Raw genomic sequence first — 14,754 nt, forward strand, 5'->3', positions numbered from 1 at the left:
CGGAAAAAAAAAAAAGGGGGGGGGGGGGGGGGTTGGTAGCCCCCTAGTCCTCTGCCCCTCCCTGCATTTATTTGCAATACACTCCCCCACCCCTCTTACATCACACCCTGCTCTCCCTAACCACATGGCAGACAGGAGCAAATTTGAAAACACTAGACTTTAAAATAAACAAGCTTGTAGCAATTTGCATATAGCTACATAGACTCAGCCCATCCAGAGCTGATGCATTTTATGTGCTTTAAAACTGCTATAAGCTTTATCACAGATACTCTATAAGCTCTTAAAAAGCACTTTCATACCTACCTATATATAGCACAAACTATGCATGATATTAGTCATGATTTACTGTATAGTTAATTGACCTGGGCCCCCGCAGAGTCAACAGCATTTCAAGGCATGGTGACCTCATAGCTCAGCACTGCTCAGTATGTGTGTGTACCCCGGCCCAAAGGATCCATGACTAATTAGCCCCCAAGAACATCTAGAACTAGATGTTCTTGTCATGAGTCCCGAGATCCTCCAAAAATGTATATGCAGGTGAGGCACAGGGCAATTTGGTCCACCTCATGAAGGACAAGGCTACACTAATCATATGTGACAGGCTAAGAGAGGGGGCAACAGAGGGATTTGGGGTGAATTGCCTGGGGCTCCATTTGATGATGTTTGCCAAACATTTAAGACTGATGAAGAAACAGAAATCATTGGAAATGGGAAAGAAACATGCAGCTTAGCTGGGGGAGTGAAGAGGAAGTAAAATGTATGCAGTGCACTGGCTCGCTAGGAGTGGAAAGCACCAGCGCTGAAAGGACTGCATTCAATGGACACTACCATATATATATCTATATAGACATATAGATATATATATCAATCATTCAAATAGGCTTCACTAAGCTACCTTTGTGCTAGGTTCCCACCAGTAACTCAACTATAGCATTTTTGTCACCAATGGGAATGTGTCCAGGATGGCTCTAGCCTTCTTGGTGCTAGCCTAGTATTGCAGTACCTCTAGGCCTGGTACCAGTTTGCTGCAGGGAGAATACTTGTCCATGTTTGTTTGTTTTCAAGACACACACAGACATGCTTCCCATCAGTATGTTTGTCCACTATAGGCCATATGTTTTGTAATAGTTATCATAGTTGGCTGTATTTAATCAGCTTCATAGCAGGTTTCCATTACTGAGCACATGCTGTTTTGGGCAGCAGTTTAAATGACAGACAATGTGTTTTATGAGGTTTTCTTGTATGTGAATGCAAGCCAAGTGACTTTTTCCCCATGCTGATAGAGGGGGAAAACCTCATCCTATATTTGAGTAAATATGGTATGTTTTTGTGGGAATATTTGTGGTCTTGTTAATTCTATGGAGAAATAAGAGAAAAATGGCTCTCTCTATTAATTGGGAAATTTTAAATGCTGGGCTAATGAAGGGAAAAAAAATTGGCTTCTCTCTAACAAATTGGAGCCTACCCTATACTCCTTCGGTATCTGTATTACTTGCACAAAGAATAAGGGCCAAAATCAAATGCAATTCCCCTGTTTTGTTGTACTGCTTACCACTTCATTTTATCTTTTCTATTCTATCATCATACACTACTCTGTTTTAATTTGTGTAAACTGGTGAATGGATAGCCTTACTACATGATTTTAGCAAAACAAGTTATATAACTGTTGTTTATTTTTATATAATGTTTATTTTTTCTTTTTATTGTATTTTTTGGTGAAAGCTATAAATAAACTACTAATCCTACTACTACCCCAGCGCTTTCTCTTCACCCAAATTTCCTGAAAGGTCCTACCTAGAATATCTGGAAAGCTATTCATCTTCCTTCAGTGAACCTAACAGAACACAAGCTTCCTTTCTCCCTGACTTAAAGAAACTTGACCAAAAACAGTTGGATATGCTGGAATGTCTCGAAAAAGTGAGTAGGGCTTGTGAGGAGGGCTCTGCAAAACAGCACCATGTTGTTTCAACTTGCCATTTCAAAGGAACAGTGTTTCATTTGATTTTGAAGCACTGTTCTGTTTCGTCAAAACTGTTTCATTGTTTCCATGTTTCGCCCATACGCTATAAAAGGGAATCATGAAAATGCCTATAACTGTAATTTCTTGCATGATTTGGATGAAAATTGCAGGGATGGTATCCCCTTCTGAGGGCATAAAGCCTGCCAAGTTTCAAGGAGATATGTGCAGGGGTTTCTGGGAAACTGCACCTCAAGGTGCTGACAAGCAAAACTCGTGTCACTTGCCAGCAGCAGCAGCCTCCTGTCATCCCGCACACAGATCTGGGGGCCCGCTCCCCCAGGAGGGCTGTGCCAGACTCCTCCCAGGGGTGAGCTACCCTGGATCTGTGCTCAGGATGACAAGAGGCTGCTGCTGGTGCTGGGAAGACTGCTGCTGCCGCTGGCCCCAGGCAGCAGTGACAGCCTCCTGTCATCTGCGTGCAGATCTGGGGTCCTGCACCCCTGGGAGGAGTCCGGCAGTGCTGGGAGGGCAGGTTGAGCTCTGTGAGGCTGGCAGAGCTGGTCGGAGCGCAACCCTGGCTCTCCCGCCGCCTCCCACCGGGATCAGCTACGTGGGGCTGGCGAAGCCAGTCGGAGCACAGCCCTGGCTCTCCCCTGCCTCCCACCACCAGGCTCAGCTCCATGGGGCTGCAGAGCCTCCAGCCGCCAGGCTGTGCTCAGAACCAGGGCTGTGCTCCAAGCAGCTCTGCCAGCCCCATGGAGCTCAACCCGGTGGTGGGAAGCGGAGGGAAGGCCAGTGGCAGAGCCGCTCGGAGTGCAGCCCCGGTGAGCACAGCCCGGCCAGTGGGAGACTCCACAGCCCCATGGAGCTAAGCCTGGCAGTGGGAGGTGAGGGAGAGCCACTGGCCAGGGCTGCACTCAGAACCAGTACTGTGCTCAGACCGGCTCTGCCACTGGCTCTCCCGCTGCCTCCCGCCACCAGGCTGAGCTCCGTGGGGCTGGTGTCCTCCCGCCACCAGGCTGCTTCAAAACTTGAAATGTTTTGAAACTTTTAAAATGTTTCAAGTGCCCTCATTTCATTTCAAAGCTGTTTTGAAGCCTTTTGTATCATTTCAATTTTATTGTTTTGACCTTGAAACGCATCAAAACAGCTTCAAAACTAAACACTTGTTGAAATTTTGCACAGCCTTACTTGTGAGTTGCTTGCCGTTTGTGGGGGACCCTTTAACGGTTCTTAACATTGGCCCAAGCCTGGTCCCATGCATCAACTTCAACTGAATAAGAGGTAGGCCAATACTGAGTGCTTTTGAAAACCCCATCCTTGAAGAACAGGGGCCTAATTTAACATTCATCACAGGAGAATATCCTAAAAGCAATGAAATGTTGTATTATTATAATTTTATTTTATTATTTGTTTCACAGGAGCATCTAGAAACTCCAACCAAAAGGGGAGTTAGACACTGAACAGACACACAACACAAGATAGTATCTTCCCTGAAGATTTTGCAATCTAAATAGCTACTAGTGATTAGTATTTAGGGATTCTTGCATTGTCAGACTTTTTAACTGTACTACCATGCATGCATCTCAATGAATTCTCCACGTTACAAGATTTTATTTTTTTTAAATCAGACTTATCAACTTTTATGCATCACGTACGGCTCTCTCACACTCAACAATCATATTTATTCATCTGTCACATAAATCACACTAATTGTTGAAAGAAAGATCCTCCCCCAATAGAATATACTTTTGCCTAGAGTCAGGCATACAGAGCCAATGGTCAAGAGATCACAGCTGTTGGCTCATCTCTTCTACTGAGCGATGTTGATATTCTCTACACTCCAAAATGCTTATTATTGACTACAGATTCATAACCATTACCTTGGGGACCAACAATTATCGCTTCCTCTCTTTTACAAATAAAGCAACTAAAACATTGCAGGAAGTCTTATTATGGAGAACTGCATTTAGAACTTGATTTTCCACTCTATAGCACGTTCCATTTATTCAGCCACACTCTCTTTCACAATGAATGAATGTTCCAAAGCTACATGTTTCATCATATTCTTTGTAGCCCCTAGACCATACTCTGTTCCCAAAAACAGTAACAGAACCCCAAGAATCCTGATACCAGTATTCTACTACAGTCTCACAAGTAACCTACTTGCAAAGTCTATGGCAATGGCTGATCAACACTGCAGCCTATTTTTGCTACCAGTTGTGCATTCTTTCAAAGTACTTACTTCCTATACCTCAGTAAATCTTCCTCGGTCCATATATAAATTATATAAGCACAGAAATATAAAATACCATATATAAAATTCCACATAAAATACATTTAAAGAACAATGGAAAGGTTATAAAATTAAACATTCAGTTTTAAAATGCCAGAATTAAAGTTGTCTGCACATCCCGTGCCTACCCCAGCTACTCCAACAATGCCTAAAGTTACTCCTATAGGGACTGCTACCACTGCTGTTGCCTTCCCTCTCCCTCCTCCACCACCCAGGCAGCCCGTGCCAGCACCCCCTGCCCCATGCTCACAGGAGCATGCTCAGCTGCGGGCAGATGCACAGACAAAGCCACACTTTGTACCTAACATGTCCCCTCCACTCCTTCCACACTCCCAGCGCCAGCAGAAGGACCTGGGAGACTTTTCAGGAGCAGCTTCAGCAGCTGGGGGCTGCCCTTGCCCCTTAAGGTACAAAACAGGGGTCAGGAGGAGGCAGAGTGTGGAAAGAGCAGGACACAGCAGGGTGAAGTCCTGCCCCCACCACACTTAAGTGGCAATAGCTACACGAGTAATGCTCATTATTTATAGCCTCAAGGCCCCCCTCCATATGTTTTCTGAATGTAAATGTCTCCCAGTGATTTTCAAATGGGGTGCCACAAAATCCAGAAAAGTTATGGAGGGGTCCTTGAGGCTAAAAATGTTAAGAACTACTGGTACGGAGATTAATCTTTTGCTTAAAGATGTATTGATGTTGGTTTTTAACAGTACATCTGATCACTAGTCTGATTTCCTCTGGCAGGGGAATGCAATATGTTATATGTTTTGAAATATACACAACCCCATCTCTTTTCAGATGCAGGAGTGAAGTATACCACCAATTTTAATCCAGAGGGGAGAAAAAAAAAAGTGCACCCCAAGTATCACAAGTCCAGGAAACACTGCTTTATAGAAAGTTCTCCCAGTTAGGCTTCAGGTAGGCTGGGAAGGCAATTTGTTAGAAGCCTGCGCCAGAAAGGAGCTGCCCTATAGAGTTACCTCTGCTACTTGTACCAGCAATGCAGGTTGCCATCTTGTACGATGACAGCACTTGAGAGAACTCATCAGGCTGTCAAAGCAATACCTTTCATGCCACCACTAAAGCAAAGTGTTTATTCAATGTTTAGGATGAGACTTGGGGTTCTCTGCAAATTAACTCATTAAATAATTTGTTTTAGAATCATACATGGAACTCCACACCACATGGTATGTTTTGTTCTGTATATTTGTGTGTATTTCAATGTCTTTGTAAGAAAGATAAATTAAGAGCCTGATTAGAAGTAATAACCCTCAATTCACATGAATAATTATGCCTCTGGTGATTTCACTTCTCACTACCTGATCTCTAGGGACAGTCAGATAGAGGGTGAGCATGGTATGCCCCTTACCCTTTAGGGACAGTTGGGATTCACATGGCTGAGGGAGGCCCTTGTTCCAGATACACATAAGGTTCTCAACCTTAACACCTAAGACAACCAGATCCCTGGGTTTTCTCGTCTCTCTCTGTGGGTGCATTGTCTCTAAGATGCTCACCCCTGAGCACCTCCCGATAAACACTTCAGCAGAGGGACAGAAAATGTGCAGGGTGCCCCTCCTTCTGCAGTTCTTCCCAAGGTTGCAAGCAGTTTCTCATCTAAAGTCCCTTGCTCTCCCATTGGATTGATGGTGCCAGGGCACCCTGATTGAGAATCACTCGTCCAGTAGCTCATCATCTTCTCTTCAGGAGTAGCAAGCTCAGTCCCTGGCCTATACACTGCACCTACTTCCTACAGTTCCCTTCTCAGGCACTGACTGCAGCAGTTATTTCCTTACTCCCTAATAAATATTTCTCATGGGTTGCTTCTTCCTCCTCCTGCTCTAGCTCCCCAGCCATGACACTCGCTCCTCATGGCAGAGCCAGTCTTAGGGAAAACAGCACCCTGGGCGACCTTGTATTCTGGTATGCCCTCCTCCCAGCCCCCCAAGTCAGTGGCACTGCTACAGGCAGAGGCAGGCGGGCAGGGGCACAAGGCATAGTCTGGTGGGGAGGCAGAGTGGCCTGGTGCACCAGGCAGATGGACGGGCAACAGTTAGGATTGGGGGACAGGCTGAGCTGGGCACTGCTACTCCTGCCTGGGGTGGAGACTGTTCAGGGCGGGTGGAGGGGAAGGAGTTCTGCCATGAACACAAGTTGCTCACACGTGTGCGTGCATGCACATGTGGCACCCCCCTGACTACAGCACCCTGGGAGGTCACCCGCGTTGCCCACCCCTAAGGCCAGCTCTGCTTCATGGAGACCCTATTGCTCTCTGCAGCCAAGGCTCAGGATACACATATGCAGCTGTATATCCCACATATGGCCCATGAAGAAATGATGTGGGAAGCTGAGAGGGGAAGATGTCTGCCCGTTTCCCCTACATATGAACTTTGAAGTCCATCCCAAATAATAGGAGACATTTCATGTACTGCATTTGAAAGGACCTGGACTTCACTTTTAAACTTCTTAGAAGTGGTTAATTATCTCTGCAGGTACCAGGGGGGCTGGACTCGATCTCACAAGGTCCCTTCCAGCCCCAATGTCTATGAAATCAATGAAATCTGACATCCATTACAGGTACAAAAAGATATGTTTCTGTATGGGATCTTTAAAGTTTGATTGTATGGATAGGCTAATACTGACGCATTTAGAGAACTGTTTGAGGGAGAACAGATGCAGAGGAAGCAGTAAAGCTTGAATGCTGCACTGCCATAGCTGTCTTTCACACTCAAACACTGAACACTGTTAAATCAGCTTCTGCAGGTACCTTAAACCAGAAGAATATTTAAGATTGCTATTAATCCTCCTCCCAGCAGTCTACAAACCCCTATACCTGAGCACATGGGCATGTTTCATTCACTGGACATTCTCTCACAACAGAAAAACATGACATTGCAATGGAGATGAATGAAAAGGTAAAACAAATAAACAGCACCCCCTCAGTAGCTAAAATGGGTAAAGGCTGCCACCTGCTCTGACATATGAGGATATATCAGTGGCAGACCAGACCAGCCCATTTCCAATTCTGCTAGCACTCCAAAAAGCATTTTAACCCCATGGAAAATGTCCTGTATGAAAAGGTTTTTTTCAACCAAGGTACTCAAGGAGTCAGAGGAGGAAAAAAATACATCACTAAATTGCAAAACTGCACCAAATGGCAGACTTGTGCCATTATCAAACCTTGAACAATGAAGGATAAATTCATAAGGAAAAAAAGATTCAGGAGTTTAAATGCAAATGGCTCAGTAGCTCATGAAAATGCTGCCAAAAAGCTCTAGGTAAAAACAAAGATAGCAACCAAACTCACATCTAGCACAGAAAATAAATGGAGTAGACACAGGACTATTTGCCATGTAGCATGGAGAAAGCATGAAAATATATTAAAATTTGTGTGAAAGCAAATGTACAAATGCAATACAGAAGGAGACAAACAAAATGTGAAGACAGATTTGTGGGTTAACATGGATAAAAATATGATAATGAAAGATACCCCACATATGGATGGAGTCATCTGCATTAGGGAGAAGAGAAACAGATACGTTAAATTTTACAGACCAAAAAACAAAGAAAAAGAAGTGTACCATATCAAGAAAGCCAGCGGTGAGTCAAAAGATGACATTTGGCATGTATGAGACATTTAGTGTGTCACAAAACAGCAAAATACATGGTTTAAAAACCTCAAACTAGCACTAAGACAAGGTAGGAATACACAAACAAGAGACGGAATGCCAGATTGTGGGCACCAGTAATCATGGTAAGCTACAAGACCTGGTCAGCATTATTAAAGAAATAAAACTACAACCAAGCAAAGTCACATTAAACATTACATGACAGGATGCCCATACTATCACTAGAACCATACAAATTGCAAGTACAGTATCAAAGGAAAGTATACAGGCCAAAATCAGGTAGTACAGACAGTACACTGCTACTCTCTTCTAAAACAAGTTAATTCGGGAGCCTAGTGATACTAAGACCAAAACAAACAATTCACACAGTAGACACAGAAAATATACCCTGAGCAGACTATGTTCTAGTATTCCTAGAACAAAGCTCTGAAAAGATTACTGTGAAGTTTTTGAAGGATGGGGATGCCTTTCAAGCATATTGTTACACCAGAAAATAGACAAAACAATTCAGCCAATATAGCAGTTACCTCGCAAAGTAACCACAGCATTAAAAGAAAATTATTATTATTAATAGCAATAGCAATAAAGCAAAAGGAAAATGAAGGTGCCACTGCTGAAGTCAAAGCCTACTAATTGGATCAATAGTGTAGCTGCCGTTGGGAAGACAGGAAAACTATGTAAGCAACGTAGAGAACTAAATAAGCTCATTATCATATGCCTAGAACAGAAGAAATATTACCTAACTTGGCAAAAGCAAAAATATTCTCAGTGCTTGCTGCCAAAGACAGATATTAGCCAGGGCTACAACAGCCATCTCACCACATGCTGGATGCCAACAGGTAGATACAGATGGCTGCAAATTCCATTTCAGATCCAAAACCTGAAACAGAAAGATATCACCACTATAGTAAGATCACCAAGCTCAATAAATGTAGGCATATATGAACATGAATATAAAATGTAGGCATATATGAATGAGAAGAACTAACCGCAAGTTTTATTGGGGATCAGTAGGTGGGTCTCTGCAGACCTCTCTCAAACCAGCTAATTAGGTGCTCCCTGAGAGACCGTCTCCAAATTCCCAACTCCCTCAGTCTCCTGTTAGAAGCATCTCTAAACTATAAGTTTTATCACATCAGTCACCACCATCAAGACTTTTCTAAAAAAGCCATATAGGGACCCGCCATATAGCTGCTGGTGTTGATGCATAAATATAGGAATACCACAGCAGAAACTATGACAGGTTATGCCCCAGGCCTCATCTAGCTGCTGGTAAATGCAAAGGAAGTAAATCTAAAAATGAATAAAAACTAGATTATATTTTAACTGACTGCAATTCCACCCCTACAACACCTGCTAACTTCTCATAGGCTAACATCTGACCCTCCAAACTTAAAAACAATATTGAGGATTGTCTATGCCTAAAAATATTAAATCAGTTCAGATTTGTCAACTGCCAACATTTCTTCCAAACCTCTCAGTGGTCAAAACTCTCAGGAAATAACCAGAAAAAGGATGCTATATGGATATAGTTATTACCTCAACATGATGCAGATTCATCAAGTAGTCTGCTATGGTATCCTGAAAGACTACAGTGTAAATGAAGAGGCAACCAACCATACAATGTGACAACAGTGCAATAGGACTTGCGCACCACTCTTACAAGAGACCATCAGTAGCTCAACACAATGGCCAAAAGAACAGAGAAACACCCAAATTAAAAAGGAATTTCTTGTAATAATATTTGCATTTGAAAACTTCACGCAGCACATGAAAGGCACATGGAGAAGCTAAGGACATTTGAGTCGGATTCTAATGATGGCATGTTTCTTTGGTTCAAGGTGACTATGTTCCAGGTGCAATTTCTAGGTAACTAGGAACAATCAAGTCCCAGTGTGGCAGAAGACAGGCCGACCTCATGACCATCTCACAGAAAGTGACAAGCCAAGCCGCAGTCCTTCCTTCATTTCAGAGAAGTTTAAAGAATTCTCTGATATCCAACGAGCAAACTATAACCTTTCCAAGAAGCCATCAAAACCTTGCTTAAAACCTTGGTTTTCACCTTCCAAAGAAAAAAAGTCATAGTTCTCAGCCACAAGAAACTATCTGCACATGTTTGTCCAAGCCAAATCTGCAAACTTACTTAGTATTCAACATCCCCTTCATTAGCTTTCTGTAAATACTGATGGCAGCAAAGTTTTGTTAGGAAGGCTCACAGGCAAGGAAAGTGTCACAGATTCTTGAGCAAACATGTTCATAAATGAAGACTTGCGAACAGACTTGCACAAGTATTTTATTCCCACTGTAAGTGTTCGTTCAACTATTTAAAAAGTCCCATGTGGTTTGAAAGTCCTCCAGACAGGGACCAAAAAAAAAAAAAAAAAAATCGCAAAAAGCCAGCCTACGACTTAAGCAATCAATCCATCACATATAGAACTAAAGCGAACTATGAACAGCGAATAGTCAAAACAATAGTCACAAAAATAGTATGAAAGTAATGCATTGACTAAAGTATACCTCCCTTAACCATCCCATACTGAAAAGTTTGTCAAAAGTCAAGATATTATTTGCAAATAATTTGGAGAAATGTGTCAAATGCAGTTTTACTGTGAAAAGCTCACTCATTTCCAGACACGAACGTCACATTTATATCACCAAGAGGGTTTCTCTTTCTTTCTTTGTTTTTGCTGAGTTTCTCTTCAGCTCTCCCATCCTACATTAGAAATGAACAATGAGCAACTCAGGTTTTACTCAAGAAAAACTGAAAGAGGACACTGTTTGATGATCACATAAGGACTCTGATGTAGCTTCCAACAGCTTACCCTGGATTTTAGGGATTGCTCTTTTTTCACCTTTTGCAAAATGCTACTGAAAAGTAAAGAACCAGAAGCAAATAAGGTAATGTCTACTTATTTTAAAGGAGGCAGATAATATTCCTGTCTACTTAACCATTTGAAGACATGTTGTAAGGACAATTCCCTCAGCCTTTGTGCCAGTTTAACACAATAAAGCAATGAGACTTTCCCAAAACAGTCATCAGTTGTGGTCCCCAAAAGGTGCTGGTTGAAGTTAAGAGGTAGACCTGTCTTTTTCCATGTAGATACAGTATGTTATGCCAAGCTGCTACTCACGCGGGACCTAGCAAAACCACAAGGAACAGCAGTCATTGCCTCAGCAATCATTGCGTCTGTAACTTTTTATAACCCACAGAGAGAAATTTAAAAAGTGTGCTACCAGTAGGGACTTCCCCAATGTTACCAGGATCTCAACTGTTCAAAAATCATGTCTCAGGCCATCCAAAATATATCATACAAATGACTTACAATTAATTAGATTTTTTTTTCCTAAACAATACTAAAATTTGGGATTTAGTCCAATGATTTGTGGAGAAAAAAAATTTCACTGGGAAACAAATGCATTTGACAAGTCAGTTATCTTCACAAATGTAAAGATTTGGGGTCAGCTACCCTGGAGGGAAATCTAAGCTTCATCAGGTTCCCGTTGTGTCTTGAAAGAAACAGTTAAATATAAAACCCCTTGCGTATGCTTTAAGCAGCCTAACATGCACAGAACTAGAGCCAATTACAGACAGTAAGCATTCAAAGCAATAGTCACAACAAATAGCTTACAATGCGCTTCACAGCCTGAAATACAATCCCATTCAATAAGTAGCCAATACTGGAAATCTGTAAGAGCCGAGTACAGTATTGGCACTAAAGAAAGAAGAGTTGAACTATATCAAGGATAGGTTGGCGTGGGGCTCCAGGGCACTGCAGAAGTGATGACAGCTGCTTCCTGGGTTAGGGGAAAGGAGGATGTAGACTGCATTACTCTTCAGGGCTCCTGACTGATGCCTGCAGGGAGGACAACCTGACCCTGGAGGCCATCAGCCTTTTAAAAGAAGGCTACTGGCGCTAAGAGGCCGGTGTTGAAACAGATGAAGACTTGAAGTGGGTGTTAATGGGAAAATGCCAAATCTGTCAGAATAAAGGGTGATTGCAAAAGGGAGGCCCTCTCCAAGCTTTGTGGAATTGAGCACACACACCCCACCCTGTTATGTCAACTGTGCTCAAACATTCACCTCCCCTCTCTTCTCCTTAACAAGGAACAGGTCTATTGCCATGCCCCCCTCCCTCTCTTAAGGGCTGCAAGGGTAACCAAACCTCTAAACACTCTAAAAACATCTCAGCCAAAAGTCTAAGCTGTCTATCAATAAAGAAAAAAAAATATTGCTGCCTGGTGCTACGTGCCAAGCATCAAAGGAAGCAGCACTGAGGACAGTTAATCGTATTTTTTCCTCTTCTCTGTTACTTCTTCCCCTCGTTTTCACTGTATTTGGCATTACCAGTTGCAAAAATGTTTACATAAATTTGAAAAAAAGTCCAAATTAGACAAATATAAGTAGCAACATCTGTCTCCAGTCCAGGCCAGAAGGAAGGCCAAGCTATCCAAGTCAAAGCATATGGTATCTGAACCCAAACCATACGGGAGCATGGCGTCTGCTGAGCTGCACACAGTGTTCTGTACACAAATTACAAATGACTCTACTGTGCTGAGTTCACAGCGCTTGCAGCTGAGCGCGTTTTTACTGTCTCCTGTTCACGCATGTCCATTGCTCTGCCAGAGATTCCCATACACTAGGCAGCCATCTCCAGCACTCACGGATGTACACTAATGATGATTCACTTAAAAAAGCTGGAAGCACAGCATGATTAAACAAACAAGCCCATTTATCTACTCATTAAGATGTGTACTTACGAAACAGGTCACTGGCAGAATTAGCAGCAACTAGAACAGTTAATCTGTATCAGTTCATTGCCCTGAAAACATTTTGCTTGTCACCTTTGTTCTTCATTTAGATCCTGTTCAGCTATTCCCGCCAGATCACCCACACTGTAACCACCATCAAGTACCACAAGTGCAACAGACTTTCAGTATGTCAGCCTGCAATTAAATGCAGTCCCGTTGCACTACAAGACTAAACCATATTTTAACTGTGTTGAACACAGTTGAACACAAGGGATAGCTGACCTGTGACCCCCAACACTAGTACAATATAAAGGATCGCCCTGTATATTAACAACATACCTGAACCATCTTAACAACATCTGGCTAGGAAAATAGCTAATACAATGTTTTTAATAACCTTGAATAATTCAGTTTTAAACAAGATTGCCTGCCTAGTTTACAGAGGGCAAGTCATGTTGCCCAACTAACCATAAAAACAGGTAGTTAAGATATTTTGAACACATGTTGCAAAACAATAGCATTGAAAGGCTTGACCTTCTTCAAACATATTAGTTAAAATGTGTCAACTAAAACACATGAAATGTGACTTATTAAATAAACTAGACCTATGACAGACCAGGCCTTTAGTTTGATTCTTGGATGTGGTCAAAACAACATGGCCATTAGGACATAGTTGTGATCATGTCTGCACAACACAACAAAAGATCATTTCAACTGAATCAAGCAACCAGACCTTCCAACATGATTACATGGCATGCGTGGGCCCATATACTTTATTTTTAATAGCTCTCTTGTAGTTACATTAATAATGTGAAAGCAGCAATTTAGCAGGTTTTTTCTAATTTCCTGACCCATTTCTATTGTCAGCTTTTCATACACATGGTCTGAGCCAGATCATAGATATTCATCTCACTGTTTCCCCAATCCATGTGATTTGGCATTACCAAAACAGTTCCTGGAAAGTAAATGAAACAACTGCTTTAGCCATCAAGATCCTGGTCTAAACTGAGCTATTTTTGGTTTTGCTTCCCTTTTCCCCCTGTATTCTACCCCTGTCCCCACTAGTTAAAAGACAAGGGATGATATGTGGAGGCTCTAACTTATGCTTACCAGACAATTTTAAAAACCACACTGAACTAGTATAAATCAATTTTTCATAATAATATAACAGATTAATTATTGATTAGCCAGCAGGAGGTGCCTATGGAAAGAGACTGTTTTCCCATCCTTGTCCCTTCACTTATGTTGCTCCGTTGTCTTGTTTGAGCAATGAATGCATTCACTTGGGCCTCAAAGGATCTCTTCACCCATGTCCCTCAGAATAATGGTTACAGGAAGCACTAGAATGTGAAATCCCTGCCTTGGAAAGCATGATCCTCACACATCAGTAGACCACCACACCTTGTTGTGACTCAGGTTCTAAGAGAAACGTGTCCCACGAATGAGGGCACTTTTAATGAGGTCACCAAGAGGTCTAAATGCATTTTCCATTTTAAAGTCGAGCTAAAGCTATAAATAGTCGCACAAACCTCTTGCTGGTGCTTTTCTTCTTGAAGGTGATAAATAAGTGTGTACAGTGACAACAGGCTGACAAAATATGCAGTTTCCTTTTTCTGACCTGAACTATTAGCCAAAAATGAGATTTGCTTCTATTAAGAAGAAATACTAATAAGGGTCAAGCACTTATTTGCATGATGTAATCCTTTTTCTTTATAGAAAATATATAACATCCTGATTCCTTGAAGACATTAAGAATCAAATAAGACACAATGCCTTTGCCACAGTTCAAAGCCTTTTTTTAAAAGATAGCCAACACACTAAGCCTAACCATCCTCCCTCCACTTATTTCTGGAGGGACACTATTCCTATACTATTACTTCTGCAGCCATGTCTACAGCTTCCTTCTGTCTCAGCTTCTCTGGCCCTTTTTCTGTTTCTCTCTCAGAGACCCAAAGAAGATCAGTTCCAGTGCAATACATGTCTTGGGCCCTTGTTAGCTATATCAGTTCTCAGGAAAACTACTTTGGCCAAATGGCTCAACTTCTAGTCAAGTCTTGCTTTGGACCATTGTTTACTCTATGTATAAATGCCCTAAAACAATAAGAGTACCACTTTCTCGTGGGGGGGGG

This window comes from Alligator sinensis, unplaced genomic scaffold, assembly GCF_000455745.1.
Source record: "Alligator sinensis unplaced genomic scaffold, ASM45574v1 scaffold377_1, whole genome shotgun sequence".
Classification (NCBI taxonomy): domain Eukaryota; kingdom Metazoa; phylum Chordata; order Crocodylia; family Alligatoridae; genus Alligator; species Alligator sinensis.